Here is a 15,506-nt window from a genome sequence, read left to right on the forward strand (position 1 = left end):
CTGATTTTCAGCGGAGGGTCCGATGTCACATATTCTCCAGTGGAACCATTAAGCAACTCATATGTAGAATGGTAAATGGAAATGTTTCCGATTCGATGGATTTCCCCACCTCGTCTCACACGTCATTCTGCAAACGGTTCGTCGCCTTGTGTCCTCGGCTGCACGAGATCGACAGTGCAGGCTGTATACCTACAGCTACACGTACGCTAAAACTGTTTGTTGAAAACCGACACCGTCCGCAGACTGTTTATCTAGCAGCTGCTGCTGGGCGAGGCTGACACTCTTGTAAACCTGGAAGACCGACGCTAACTAACAATAACCCGGCTTCCGTTCACCGTTGGACGACGCAAGACCTACGGAGGTCTTAAACCTTCGAAAGAGAAAAAGGAACGGTGACGAGAGAGAGGAGAGAAAAATAAGATCGCGTGAGACGAGATTGACTCTCGGTTCATGCAGCACCAACCACACGGTTGGGTGGGTGGGTGGGTGTTGCCCATCCTTCCATGAAATTACTGTCATATTACATGTCGCGATGTTCCCTTCGCCATTTCCGTCGGGTTTTTGCTACATGTCATATTTCGACGGTTTTTGTTACTAAATTGACAAACTGACAAGAAGCCTTGAGGTAGACCATATCCTAGTATTTCCGTCACCTAGAACGGATAACATCGTTTATAACACATCTCTGTAACAATCTTTTCCAATAATCAGATTGGAATCGGCGCAACGAAACTGAGATACGGAGAACTATAACCAGCTAAGAATCCTCCTGATTCGTTTTCCAGAGGCGTAACTAGGCTGGGGCAACCGGGGCTCTCGAGGTAAGAGCGAAATAAATGACGTCAAAATATTTTATTCGGATTCGTAGTCCTGATGTTTCGCTTTTTTGTTTTCGTACTGTATTCGCAGATGCATGCTTCATAAAAATCCTATGTTTCGTTAATTACCCAGTGGGCCCGAATTTCGTCCCTGACCTGGGGCCCCTAAATGCCTAGTTACGCCCCTGTCGTTCTCACTTGGACTTTATCCGCTTAGGATCGTCCCTTGGCATATCTGGAACGTAGGTGTAATCTGGGTTACTTTGAGCGCAGAATTCTTTGTGGATAACAATTTCCTTTGCCGTCCATGTAGGTCTTTCAATCCGCAGCTTCCGGGTGTTGCAGAATTTTTATCAATATTCACCATCTCATTGTCAAATAGACAGATAGGATTTCATGCCGATTTTCTTTACGCGAAATCAACTTATCTGCGATGGGATAATTCGGTAACACTCTCATCTTCCGGCCGCTAAGTAATGTATCTATTTTAAAACTCTGAAATTTGTAGACCCATGCAAACCTCGGCGTTTGGTGTTTGAATGTTTAGTTAAATCAGGTTCAGTCTCGCCACGCGATTATACCAGTACGAATTTGTTTACTGGCACGAAAATATGTTTATATACATTCCGAATGAAGGAATGCTTCGCGTACTTTGATACGTTAAAGTTAATGAAATACTTCCTGAATTTCTCAAGGTTTATTTTTCTTCAATTATATTTCTGATATTCACCTCCGACGCATGAACGACTGATTCAGTACAAAAACGAAATCAACTGTTAAGCACCACCTTAATAAATAACTACTCTTATGTCATCCTTACAAAATTCTTGCAATTATTTTGCAAGACTAATTGAATTCCGTTCAATGCTCGTTGCAGTATCGTTTCCTCGTCGCTTCGAAAGCCTACGTAAGCAAACAATCGTGATTTAGAGGCAGCCGATTGAACCGAGGAAATAAAATTTCCCACGATATCATCGCAGCGTTACTTACTTTACATTGCGGCAAAATCGTATGTCGTATAACTAGAGACACGAGAGATCGAAATCGGTGAGTTTCATTCAAAAAGCAATCATAAATCGATATGTAGTATCAACAGTATATTCGTATCGCAGCAGCATCGGTATATTGAGAGAATTCGACGGTACTACAATTCCTTGTATCTTGGGATTTTTATTACGTTCATTTTATACTTATGTTTATTCCCTCGATATTATCTCTGATAAAATAGGGCATGTAACGTACTCTTCTAATTGTTCCCGGACATTATAAATCCGACTCTGAAGTGTGTGATTGCCATAACAATTGACAAGACGATAACGATAATATGTAACTATCTCAAATGACGAATCCCCGGAAGTGTCGAGAGTTCAACAAACGTATTACGTATTTATAAGCCTTCGTAAGTAGAGTATGAAGTAGAGATATAAAATAAACAGCGAAGCACAGCGTGGTGAAAAGAACCAACTCGAGAGTGTTTCACAAGCCTGCATAGCAGGGTGTCAGACTTTACTCGCACTTTAATTATTTCCGTTGCTGCTTGAAATTCAAGGTTGACTTGGAAGTTTTTCACCATATTTTACCCTACGTAAGTTTGGACCTTAATAAGATTTTATGGTTTTCAGATTTTCATGGCCATACGTTTATTTATTAGTTTGGAAGCGTGATATTCATTAACATATCAAAGATTTGTTCGATTACATGACAAGAGTTTTCGAAAAAAATGAAACGAATCAACGAGGTGGCGGGATTTTCTATTCGAAGATAAACGCAATTGGCTAGGAGCGGGGTTGAAGTTCCGAATTTGAAAAGTTCCAAAAGCGCCTAATTCCCAATTATTTGGTGGCGTACCTTGGTGCGAAGAAATCAAACTTTTACGAAACAACAAAGTTTCGAATAGTCGGAAAGCCGACAGCTCAAAGTTCCGAAATGCAAGACTCCAAAAATTCAAGTTATGATAGAGCAAAATACTGAAAAGTAAAGTTCCGATGGTTCCAAATTTCAAAAAATAAAGTTTCGGTAGAGTTAAATTCCGAAAATTAAAATATACTCAAACAGTATGGTTTGCTCGAACGAGTGGGTGTGAAAAAATAGAAAGTCCGGAAATCAGAATAACCAGGATTCCGAACGTAAAAATATCGAAAATCCAAAATAAATAAAGATCAAAGTGGTGAAATTCGAACGAGCCAGAAATTCACAGAACTAAGAGTCTTCGATCATTCGGGATTTCAATGTTTCAGATTTTTAGATTTTCTCATTTTCACACTTTTGGAACTTTGACTTGTTGGAGTTACGTCCTTTCCGAATTTTGCCTTTTCGAAACTTTGCACTTTCGGAAGTTTGAGCATCGGGTTTCAGACCAATCGAAACATGGATGTTTCGTCAAAATTTAATTTTTTGACTTCAAGTTTCGCTACCAAAGAAATTCGGAATTTGGCGGTTTCAGAACTTTTAAAATTCGTTATTTTAACCCCATCCCATCAAGTAGACATGCATATGGGACCGTCCATCCCATTTCGACCTGTGCCCGACCCTTAACCGCTCGAATTTTTTCCGCAATTTTTTATTTGATTTTTCTCACATTAAAAGGTGCTAATTTCTTTCAGATTTTCCCCGCACGGGTTGAATTTTCTCGAATTTTTTGAAATGATTTTATTCATCGACCTAATTTAAAAATCGGGAAAAATTCTGAAGTATTGGATGTCAGGTATCAAAATTTTCAAGTCTAGAGCCGAAGTGTACAGTTTTTTCCTTCCTACCGTTTCAAGCTTTTGCTGAAAAAAAAACGTCAAGAAAATCAGAAACGACGCAGTCATTTTATACAGATGGTTGCTGAAACATTTTCACACGCCACACCGGATTTTTTAAATTTTGTTCAGATATTTTGCAAGAGTATTTTTCGTTTTCTATTTATTTTGCTAATAAAAGTTTCTTCAAACACGATCAATTAATAAAGAAAACCTAATTTGCGATATAAAAAAAAAATGCTCAATAATCCGGTGTGATGTATGAAAATGTTTCAGCAACCATCTGTAGTAAAAAGACTCCCGCTTCTGATTGTGCTAACGTTTTTTTTTTTTTTTTTTTTTTTCGAAAAAAACTTGAAAACAGTAAGAAGAAGAAATCTCCACACTTCGGCTCTAGGCTTAAAAATTTTTATATCTGACGGCCGATTTTGAATAATATGTTCAGATCTTTAAACTGTGTCGATCGACAAATTCGTTCTAAAAAATTATAGAAAATTCAAACCGTTCCGGAAAAACCTAAAAAAAAAAATCATATAAAAAATGGCGGGCCAAATCCGCGAGATCAAGGGTCGGACGCAGGTCGAAATGGGATGGACTGCCCCATGTATACTATATATTACTAATATATACATATATACCGCACCAGGACCTACCGCAACGTGCTTTTGACATTGACTGTAGTCGAGTACCGTAAGTACAACGTATACCCGCGTAGATATCGTCCCGGTGACGATGATAGGTAAACCTGCGTTTATAAGCGTAAAAAACGAAGGCTCGTATTCGGGAATTTCCGTCGACGGCCGGCAAGCTTCGCGAGCAAAGCTCGAGCTCGGTGGCATAGCACGCCGCGGCGTCGACGGCCGTCATTCAGTTGCCTTGCCTTAAACGACGCCACAGTCAGAGTTCGGCCTCGTGTACGCGTCTACGCCGCAATCTTGACAATACAAGAAAATAGAATACCGAAACGGAAAGAGAAAAAAAATCATCCGAAAGCAAGAAACAACGACAAACAAAACAAATAACAAAAACAAAAGAAAAAAAAAAAAAAAAAACAACAACAACGATTGGAGAAGTATTTAAAAAAGAGCGGCAAATTTCAGTCCATATACGCATATGTATATAATTTATGATTTCGAGAAAGTATAATCAAGATAATACTGATAAATTGATTGACATAAAAGTATGCGATTAATAAAAAGTGTTTCGAGAGAAATGCGTCGTGTGTATAGCATATGCATTGTTTTACATGTATATATATATGATACATGTACAACTGTGTGTGTGTGGTGTTTATATACACGTGCTTTTTTCACTGAAAGGAAATAAATTGTTTTGTTTAAAACCCGTTCTTATTTCAGTATAACCCGAAGACTTGATTCTGTTCGCTGTTTGTCAAAACACTGTTGTTATTATTGGTATTGTTATTGCTATGGATACTTGAACTTGAAACGGATTTTAAACGAAATAATTATTTCTTCACTTTTCCATTAGTAAAGTATTCGTTTCTTTTAGTTTATCAATCTCGATTATTTGATGATAAATTTTGCAATAGATTAATCAAAACTATACAAAAAAACTAAGAAAGAAAAGAAACGATCACTATACAGATTCACATGCTCAAGTAGTTCTTTTATTTTATTTTATTTTTATTTTTTTCCCAATCAATCGGAACCACTTACCAAAAGGATAATCGACGGTTTTGTGATACGCATAACAATAAACTTGCAAGACTATTGATGGCTTGTTATCGGCTTTTGTGGTTTGGTTGTTTGTTTTTTTTTTTTTGTTTTTTGTTACACCAGAGTTTGATAATTTAATGCATATAACTTTTATAATAAAATTAAGTGAGTTTTTTTACGTAGTGCTTTTTTTCGTTCAACAATAGCTAATATAGATAGATTCCCTGTGTACATAGTAAACATCCGTAACGTGAAGTTTTTACCTAAATTTTCACCAACCCCGTAACTTATGACATACGTTTTTTGTGATATGAATGTACATGTATACACACACATGTATATATATATATATTTGTTTATTATTTACCCGCTTCTAAACCGTAGTGCTTTGTGCCTATGAAACAGTGCTAATTCAATTTGCTTGTAAAGTCACAGTGCCTGCTGCAGCAATTGTGTGTGACAACGTTATAACGATAATTTAAAAGTACAAGGGAGCCTGAAGGAAAGAGTATAATAACAAAAAAAGAAAATTAAAAAAAAAAAAAAATGATGAAATGTTAAGACGTTGAAAAACTACGCGTGCACACACACACACACACACAAACACACGCAAAGAAAGGAGAAGAAAGGAAAAATGATCAGGTTTAAACGGTGCATGTGCGTCGAGGATTTCTGACGAAGAAATCAAGGTAAATATTGTGGCAGCGGGTGTAAAACCGAACTGAATACACACAAGTATACAACCTACAACCTTTCATTATATCATCAGCGCGCTTTCAAGTGCGTTTAAAATTGATCTTCAGTAGTTCCGAGTCAGCTAAAAACTCATAAACCATTCTATGAAACGAGTCCAATGATCTGCGAAAGAGCTTTCAATGTGCAGCTTCGTTGAGCTGTATAAAAAAATGTTGTACAGATATACTACACGTAGGTATAGGTATTTCATGATATCCTGCGCGAGACGTTGACCTTACATATGTCACTTCATTGGTCCCGATAGCGCTAGCTGACCGACAGATAAAAACGCGCACCGTGTTATACTTACATGTGGCGTAGAAATATATACGTAACTCGTTTTTCATCTTCTATTTCATCGTTTTACACAACCATTGCTTACAACCACGCGAGAGAGTTCAGAAGAGGGGGGCTGACGATAGTCGGAAGCGATGCTTTTGGGGATGTCAAAGGTCTGCGTGTGATGGTCTTCGTTCGACGTTAACGATCTTGTATACCGTGAAATATTTCTCGTCGCATCTTGTTCGCTACAAACAGATTAGAGAATAATTTCCAAATTTTTCGTCGCTAACCGTTTTGCTGTAAAAGCTCGTCGACCAGAGTCTTCAAATATTCAGTTTCTATGTCACGGAGAATGAATCGGAACAAAATTTTCATGAGAGAAATATAGAAAAAATATATTTCACATGAGAATCATTAAAAAAACCTTTTCATAGACCAATTTTCGAGAGGGAAAAACTCTTGTTATCTATATAATATTATAATTGAGATTTAGCAAGTTTGGGGTGAAATTGCGAACGAGCGAAGAGGGAATCACGGTTCCGCTTGATTGCCGAGACAAAGCCCCGCAGTCTGCACTGAACTTTGCTGTTCGACGTACGAGTTCTCGCGAATTGTGTATAATACAACACATGTGCATTATATGTATTATATACATGTGTAAGTTGAACGTCGTCGGTATAAAAAATGAATATTAATTAGCCTGCGGGAGCCGCGCCGCGTCACATATTGCTCGGTAATATCACGGCGCCGAAACTATGCGGAGTGTGAAACAATGAGCCATTAAAACGACCGGCGTTTTGTTATTAAACGGTTGATTAATTCGTTTATCACCAAGGCAGCTACACATACGACTTTCCACCATCGCGCACGCACGTTTTCTTTGAAACTAATCGACTCGAGACTAAAGCGACTCTCTTCGCCCGGGAAAATAGTTCAGGGTAGCGAAACGCTGCAGAGACTTGCAAACAATTGTTTTTTAATTTTTAGGTCGCCAGTGGTTCAAACGCTTTCAATTTAACAAGAAAAATAGAATAATTCCTTGAAAATTTGAGCCCTCTACATCTACTCTGAGATAGTCTGCTTTGCGATCGAGGTATCTCGTAGAAATAAAATTGGAAAAAGTTTTTTTCCTCTTTGAAATTTTATAAGTCATTGATTAATATACCGAAAATACTTGAAAATAAAAAATTCTTATAGGGAATTGAACGGTCTACAAAACAAAAGCTCCGTTGCATAAAATTCGTGAATAAAATCGTTCGTATGTTAATTAAAGAATTTCATTAAACTTTGGACGTTGATTAAAATAACAACGACATGTTGTGACGATGGATTCCGGTGCTTCTTGCGACGAACAATTGTTACCAAGGCGTTATCGTGTGTCGGAAACTATACCGATATTGACACTGATTGTGAGCTGCACGTTTAACCGATTGTAACGCTTCCATACATACATTAGCTCCGGAGTCGCGGTTCGATTGATAGCTGCTGCAGGCGGCTACGTTTTATTTTGCGTTTTCAAGTCGACGAGAGCTTTCCTCGCTCACCTTGACGACGAAATTTACATACCACGAACTGTGATGTCTCCGGTGATATTTTCAACGGCAGTCAATTGTTTGTGTCAATTTACAGTGCGGTTATTGCAGGCGATCGTCACAGCTACGCATTTATTTTTTTTTTATTCTTTTATTATTATTATTTTTTCCTTTTTCTCTTTTTCCTTCTCACCCGTTTACAACGCAGCGTCTTCTGATGATAATATTTGCACAGTTGAAGTAGGCGGATGACGAATTTCCATCGTACATCGCGCGATCCATTTCACTTTGACTCAAGCTCTGTGCCAGTTTTATTTATTTATTTCTTGTATTTTTTCATCTTCCTCAACCACCTTGTCAACGTGCGCATTACGCAGGACTCCATGGTTGTTCGGGTCGCGTGACAGGTGGTATAGTCGTTTAAAATATTCGATCTTCCTTTCTCTTCGATCACTTGGATTATTATACTTAGATCTGTAGGAAGTTTCTTCCGATCACGCGAAATTGCGGGAGGATGTATTTTATTAACGTTAAAACGGGAATATCAGAATAGAATTTTACTTTCTTATCCATTTTCATGACTCATGGAGGCTTTTCGTGCCACAGCCAGACGTTGAAGCAAAAAGGGAGCCGAATTTTTACAGGGATAAACATATCACGCGGGGAAAACACGTGCGGTTGGCCGGCTGGTCGCTAATCGTTACTCGCTACGTCACCTGAAACAAATTTATGCCAAGAATATATAGAGCGTCGCAACATCTGGCCGCCATATAAGATTAGTTGTTGTTTTATAGACTCGCATTAACTATCACGAATTTGTGGCTCGAGTTTTTATTGTCTGAAAATAGCTAGATAAGAACTATCGATGCGGGGAAAAAAATTCACCTACTTTTGCTGTTAATTTCGCTCCTAACGTTGAACATAGCTGACAGTTGGTATTTCGAGATAAATCTGTGTTCGCGTTTGTTTTGTTATTTTCGTTTCTTTTTCTTTCGTTCTCTCCTCAGCGACATTTGTCGTCTGCGAATTGGCGATGCGGTGCAAAAAGAAGATGATGGATGTACGTACGTGTTCCGAACAGAACTCGCGTTGGTGTCGCCATTTTGGCGGCAGCGTCGTGTCGCACTTGACGTTATTAACATAAGTATCAACGATTAAAAAGGACATTGAGTCACTGGTCAGGATCTCTTATTATCCGTTTTTAGTTTCGCAATTCACGGTTTCTCAATTGACGAATAATTAGAATTATACTTGGCTGTGCGGAAGTGTAAAAGTCTTCGTTTTTTTTCAATATCCGTAACAATCTCGAAATTAGTCAGGTATATATAACTGACATTGTAAAATAAGGATAGGAGGCCAGGATTGGACCGGAAGTTCATTATGCATAGGCAAGGTTTATAGGTGGAATGTGTTCATAAAAATTACGAAATCAAAGATCTGGTCAATTGCCTCGTCAGAAATTGAATGCGAGTGAACGACGTGAATTGGTGAAAAAAAGAGCATGGCTGACCCTGATTATTACAAGCTCGTTTTGGCATGACAATGCGAAAAGCTCAACGACCCCGATGTTCGATATTCAGATTCCCTTAGAATTTCAACCAATTTCACGCTTCTTGGAGGGTCGCTATCAAGAACTTGGGAAAAGCTGTTCAGTATGAGGAATCCTACATATATTGTACCTACACTGAGCCTTCTTTATACTTATGTGATCTTCATTCATCTTCTTTATATTTTGGTCTTTTTTTTACTTCCGTCCCACGTATCTGCAGATGGAACTGAGTGATGAGGGATTGGAATAATTCTTTTTATTTCCACCGATTTTGACGGTGGGAAATAAATTCTATATAGATTTGTGAGACGTTAAGAGAGAAAAAAGAAAACGCATAATTTACGACGTGAAAATCTGAAACCTGATCAATATACGGGAGATCCCTTTAGCATGTCATGATTCCTGAAAATACTACCATTTCACAAAATTCGTATTATATGCCCAGTTTGTATGAGTAGTTTGGTTGAGAGAAATATCGACGGTGCCAGTCTACAGTGAATTATCGAAATTTGACGCGGAAGATTTATTCAACCAACAAAAGAAACTGTCGAAATACTTCGCGTCGGTCCTATTCATCGACCAAACCATTTTTTCTGTGTCCATTTACTTTGATAAACAGTTTCGTGACGATGTCCGAGTTTTTCATATTAGAAGGTTAAAAACAAATTTGGATGAATTTTTGGTACTCCGCAGAAATGGAAGGGTTTGTAAAAGTAAATTTTCGAGCAACAAAGGATTTGTGGGTACTTCCCGCCTCCTTCCCTTTTCCGTTTCCTGCCGATCTGTTTGAAAGTTTTCCACATCTTTGCCGCCAGCGGATCGCCCGATATTCTTGAGAAGATTTAGTCTAAATTGCTCGAGAGCTTTTCACTCAGTCTCCGTAGCGTTACTTAAATCGTTCATCCCCTTCCAACTTCCGTTACAATTTCTCGATGAGATACACCCTCGATCGAAGAAAGTGGATTATTCCGTTCTGACGTTGGTTCTTCGTCAGCTTCTCAATTCATATTTCTCCGACGCCAATGCTGAGTCTGGATTCAACGGTATTTCCTTTTTTTAATCGCAGGTCGCTGCTGTGATGAGGAAATCGAAGACGAAGAAGGAGTCGGTATTCTCTTACGGGAAAGCTTTCACTCAAACGGGAAAATCTTCTATGATTATCCCCAGCTTTTCCACATTCAAATAACCTTTGTAATCAGCGGAGGATTTACTTGAAAAACGGAATTTCCTCGCGCAGATTTCATTCAATTTTTTTCGGTAATCTGCCCGCTTTGCCGATGATCGTTATTCTCCGGTCTAATATCTTCCTCAGATTGTCAAGATAGATGCAGAGTGACACGTAAGATAAGTGTGCCAGTTATTGACTCGTTTAGATCCAATTATTGACTCTTTTATTTTCCAAAAATTATAAATTGACGGCACAAATTGTGAATTTCTCAATGACTAATAAAGTAAATACTAGAAAGTTTTTATTTATTTTCTGGTCATTTTAGAGCTAAAGATCAAACAGATACAATCGAAACAGGTCAATAATTGGGACAGGGTCAATGACAGATACACTTACCCTACGTTTGCGTGTTCAACTCGCAAACTGTCCCTGCTTGATTATCACTGCCAAGAATCTTCTCCTTCTAGTAGTGTATATTAATGATCTTAGTATGTTCTAACTACCAAAGACATGAACATGATAAATGAACCCATATAACCCGTATACCCATTAGCATCCTCGAGCCTGAATTCTTCTATTTCAAGATCTGTTATTGCTCCGTAAAAAAAAACGAAGGTCAAAGCGTATCTGAGATCAAACTTGGTAAAACCAGCTAATCCTGTTTCTGCATAAGTCATTAAAATTCGTCCCTTTTTTTCTCGTTAACTGGCTGACTGGACGTCACAAACTCGTATCTAATAATAGTTGGAAGAGTTTCTGTCGAAGTATCAGTTTCACTTGTGATAAAAATTCAATGTATTATTTCCATAATTTTGCCGTAGAAAGAATGACTGCGATTTCTCGTAATATGTAGATTAATCAACTATCAAATAAGCGATCCCAGGGAATAGCGGCAAAAAAAAATTCAGATTCTGCAATTAAATTTTTTTTTCGACTATTAAGTTTTGGTTAAAAAAGTTATTGGAACATATAAAAGTAAAACTTATCTAAAACTTTTTATAAATTTGTTAAAAATTCCGATATTAATAGGTAAAATAAAACCCCGTTCAATCGTTAACGAAAAGTCGTTTCTACTTTGCCTCTCTTTCGGTACACCTAAATGTATGAATTTATCCCTCCACGCTAAGAACTTTAAACATTTCCGGATACCCGATGCTGGAATTTCAGCTTAACGACATCGGGTTATTAAACTTTCGAATTGCAGTTAGGAACTGTTCGAGTTGATTTTCCCTGTATCAGGACCGTTGGAATCGAGAATCCGCGTTCCTTTTCGGATGCTGCAGGCATGCCAACGAAGTTAACTTCTCGGAAACGATGGCTCCTTGTTAGAGCTGAAAATTCCAACCATCAATGCGACATTTTATAGCAAGGAAAAAAGGTCCAATCAGGCCACTCGTTTTTTTCATCTCCGGCCTTTTCCTCCTATTCGGTACTGATGGACCGAATATATATATATATGGTGTAGTAACACCATCGCGTCGCCTTATCGTACCGCGGTTTTCATGCGGAAGCACTCTTTGCCTTTCCGTAGTTTCGGTGGTTATTTCGCTTGGTCGACGCTCCTCGCAGGCAGCGTTTAATCCGCGCTTCACACTGAGCTATTGCCAAATCTCTTTATCCCTCCACCCATCCTGCCTCCCGATGTAGCATTTACCTTTGGCGATATTATAAACGACGCAACGCGTATATAAAGTAACGCTAGTATCGCGCAGGCTGGTGCAGACATTACAACAAGCCGGTGAACTTGTCGTTGGGTCATCAAGTATTAACGGTGTCATCCGTTGACGTATCTGATTGCTCGATTATTCTTTTACAACCTGCAGATTATCTATGCCTTCGTATATTTCCTGTCAGCATCCGACATGCGAACGGCAATTGTTTGATTGCGGTTCGCTGTGTAAAGTTAGGTGTGATTGAGGTGGGAAAGTCGGCTGCCAAGTCACAGCCATGCTTCGTATCCTATGCAAACCTTTGCGAACAACAAATTTAATGATACGAGTTGGGGGGGAATTGTACGAAATGCTATCGAACAGCCGTCTCAAGGACCAATTTCATTCTTTTGGGTGAATATTCGACTGGGAAAATGGATTTGAAACGTCCCATTCGAGTCTCGGTTTTCGTGCAGAGGCGAGGCGAGGGTCGCTTTAGTGTATTAGCCTCTCGAGGTGAAAAAGTTGTTCTTTACTGTACTTCGGAAGTTTTGGTTCGATTTGGGTGAAAGATTATTTTAAAGCATCTGTGCGGCTCTCTGTGTAGAAAATGGGATCGTTTTAATAGATTTCATATGACTTCTCAAAAATCGATATGGTTTTTTTACAAGTCATTGTTAACGAAATATCGGTACAGCTTTTATTTGGTTCATCGCCGCGCGTATCCACCGCTCCACTTTTGGGAGCCATGATCGTAATCCGAAACCAATCAAGAGATGTGCTCTGCTTTAGTTATCGTCTTGTTTTACTGACATGCGATTTCAGGGACTAAAAGTTATAATAATCGCTGAGTTATATGTTGGCATTTCGTAAAAATTACCGCGTCGATATGTCGCTTAGTTAGAAAATTGTTGTATTCAGTCGGTGTTTCGATTCATTTAAATGTTTTCTTGGGTAATTAAACTTTTACGTTCGGATTAGACACATGTAACGTAATTAATCATCGCGCACACAGCTGATGCTGACAAGATTGGCGGGGACCTTTTAAATTTCCGCAAAACCTTACAGTAATTGTCGTTGTATGGTACACAAAGAGAATCAAATTGGCAATAGGAGATGCTGTGTTAATGGAAAATTACTTGGTCACGGTAACGGCGATATCTCTGACGTAGTCGCCGGAAATTAATTATCTTACCACCCCAGCTGGAGGGTATCTACAGAAGTTTCGTTGTTTGTCGTCAGTGCCGTCCAAAGGTCTCACTGCGTAGAGATTTTATCACCTTTTGTGGCTACCGTCGATGTGATATTATAACAAAGCTCCTTAACAATACGTTCATTCCATCGAATCCTAATTAAATTTTCCAGTCGTTTTGTCTTGCAAGCAACTCCGCTTGTCTATTCATTACGATTCTCTTACACTTCCTCGACAAGCTTGGACCCCTTATTAATTTACCCAGTATGCAATGCTTACTGTCCAGACCCTTGGATTAAGCGATAAGTGGTATCAAACTACACGAGTGTGGCCTTGAATGTATCAGAATTAATCCGAGCGTCTTTACATAATAATAAAACGCAACTAATCGAGTTAAATTCAAACGGCGTTCGCATAATCAGGCATCAAACTAATATCTAACTCTGACCACTAGCTGTTGTACACTTTTCTTGTAAGTGGTATAGTTGAAAAATTTATTCATGCCAACATTCGACCTTGAATTATGACCATATTTGTTCAAAATAAAATCAAACGGAACATCCCTGGCCTCTCATATAGTTGATTCCTGCTTGCGTAGCATGTCAAAATATTATATATGCCTTGCTCTATTTATTCGCGCTCCTTTCTATGTAGTATATTATTCGCATATCAGTAGATATAACTTTACAGACTCGTTCGACTTCCTTGCCTGCGCTGCATATTGTAAACGGTTGGAAGTAATCTCTTCCTCGCCAAGTATCCAGTTTGCTGTATTTTCATAAATGATAGTGACATTCCGTCGGGAGACGTTCGACGCCGCGATCAGGCCTTCATTCGTTGAATATTATTCCGTGTAAATAAATATCATGCAGATTGAAAAACGAACTTCCGATTTTATCACGATTGAATCGATCGTGGAAGTATGTGGTGGTGTGCTCACTCAAGAAAGCGCCGAGCACGTTTCCGGTTCCATTTGAATATCTAATCTTGCCACGTTCACGTCTCGCTGATCGACTGAAAACTCGAATTCTTCTACATCCATTTTAACTTCTATCTACGCACGAATTCACTCACGACTTTCACGACTTTGTAATTTTCAGACTTTACAGCAAATTGAGTCTTGAACATATATTCAAATTTGAAGTTGACTTGACATTATTGACACTCGATACGGAGGCAGGTTTAAATGACGGCATAGCTTGAATTTCTATAGAATCCTGCGAGATGATAAACAAGCGTCTCAATCCCTTTGATAAAGACCAGGCGCGATAACCCTGGAGTTTTACTGGATCAACCCAAATTTAAACAAAAAGTCTTTGTGATTTACGAACAAGCCGAAGCAAAGGTTACCCAGTTGTAGGCTTTTTATTGTGGATAATGTCCGCTAGACTAGGCGTAAAATGGAGTTACAGCCTCGTAAATGGAAGCTTAATTGTCGCGTGAATTCTTATACATAATACATTGGAATAGATACCGATGTAATCGAATAACTACGTTTCATTTACACGTCGAGGTTAAGTGATAGCGTCTTTGAGTCGAAAACTTCGAGTTTTATCTTCTCGGGTTTTGAATCACTGGCTAGTTTTCCCTAATTGTAAGACGAACAGCCTCCTTTAGACATGTTTGAATATTTGAACAGAAAAAACGATTGACACGGTGACTTTTTCCTATTTTTATCTCAATGCGGGGGGTGTGAGTGATTTTAAAAATAGGTTTAAACAAGATTACTTATTTCTGAATTTAAACTAATTCAATGACACGCGTCATTAAGATCCTCGAAATAACTGCTGCTCTGCAACGGCGTTGGACTCAGTCATGTACTATTTGTAATTCCTTAGATACTGATCACAAATTACGTTTGACATTTTACCCACGTATTTTCGCGTCAATTAATATTTTGAAAAGTAATTGATATCCAAATTATTCACTCTAATCACAATTTCTCGGCACATCGCATGTCAAACGGTACAAGGACGTACGCGCCATTATACGACCTTTTTCCACGCGTAAAGGTAAAAAGGTGTTTTTTTTTACCCTTTGTATTTACGCGAGAAACAAGAAGATACATTAAAAAATGGATCAATTAACGGCAAAAGGTCATAAGTACTATCGGTTATGCCCTTTCATCGCGAACCTTATATAAAACATAATCATTTCA

The 15,506-nt window shown here is 38.5% G+C and overlaps 1 protein-coding gene across 2 annotated transcripts in view; it reads left to right on the top strand.

Annotated features, from left to right (window-relative positions):
* The window catches only part of LOC124408894 (cAMP-specific 3',5'-cyclic phosphodiesterase), a 254,319-nt gene that overhangs the window by 57,146 nt on the left and 181,667 nt on the right, over positions 1 to 15,506 (top strand). The window contains exon 1 of one of the 2 annotated variants that reach the window (XM_046886182.1): positions 5,785 to 5,930. The exons of the other annotated variant lie outside the window; for it this stretch is intronic. The gene's annotated coding sequence lies outside the window, so the exon portion shown is untranslated. Of the gene's footprint in view, positions 1 to 5,784; positions 5,931 to 15,506 lie in introns of those variants that run through there. 2 annotated transcript variants of the gene reach the window in all.

This window comes from Diprion similis, chromosome 8 (assembly GCF_021155765.1).
Source record: "Diprion similis isolate iyDipSimi1 chromosome 8, iyDipSimi1.1, whole genome shotgun sequence".
Classification (NCBI taxonomy): domain Eukaryota; kingdom Metazoa; phylum Arthropoda; class Insecta; order Hymenoptera; family Diprionidae; genus Diprion; species Diprion similis.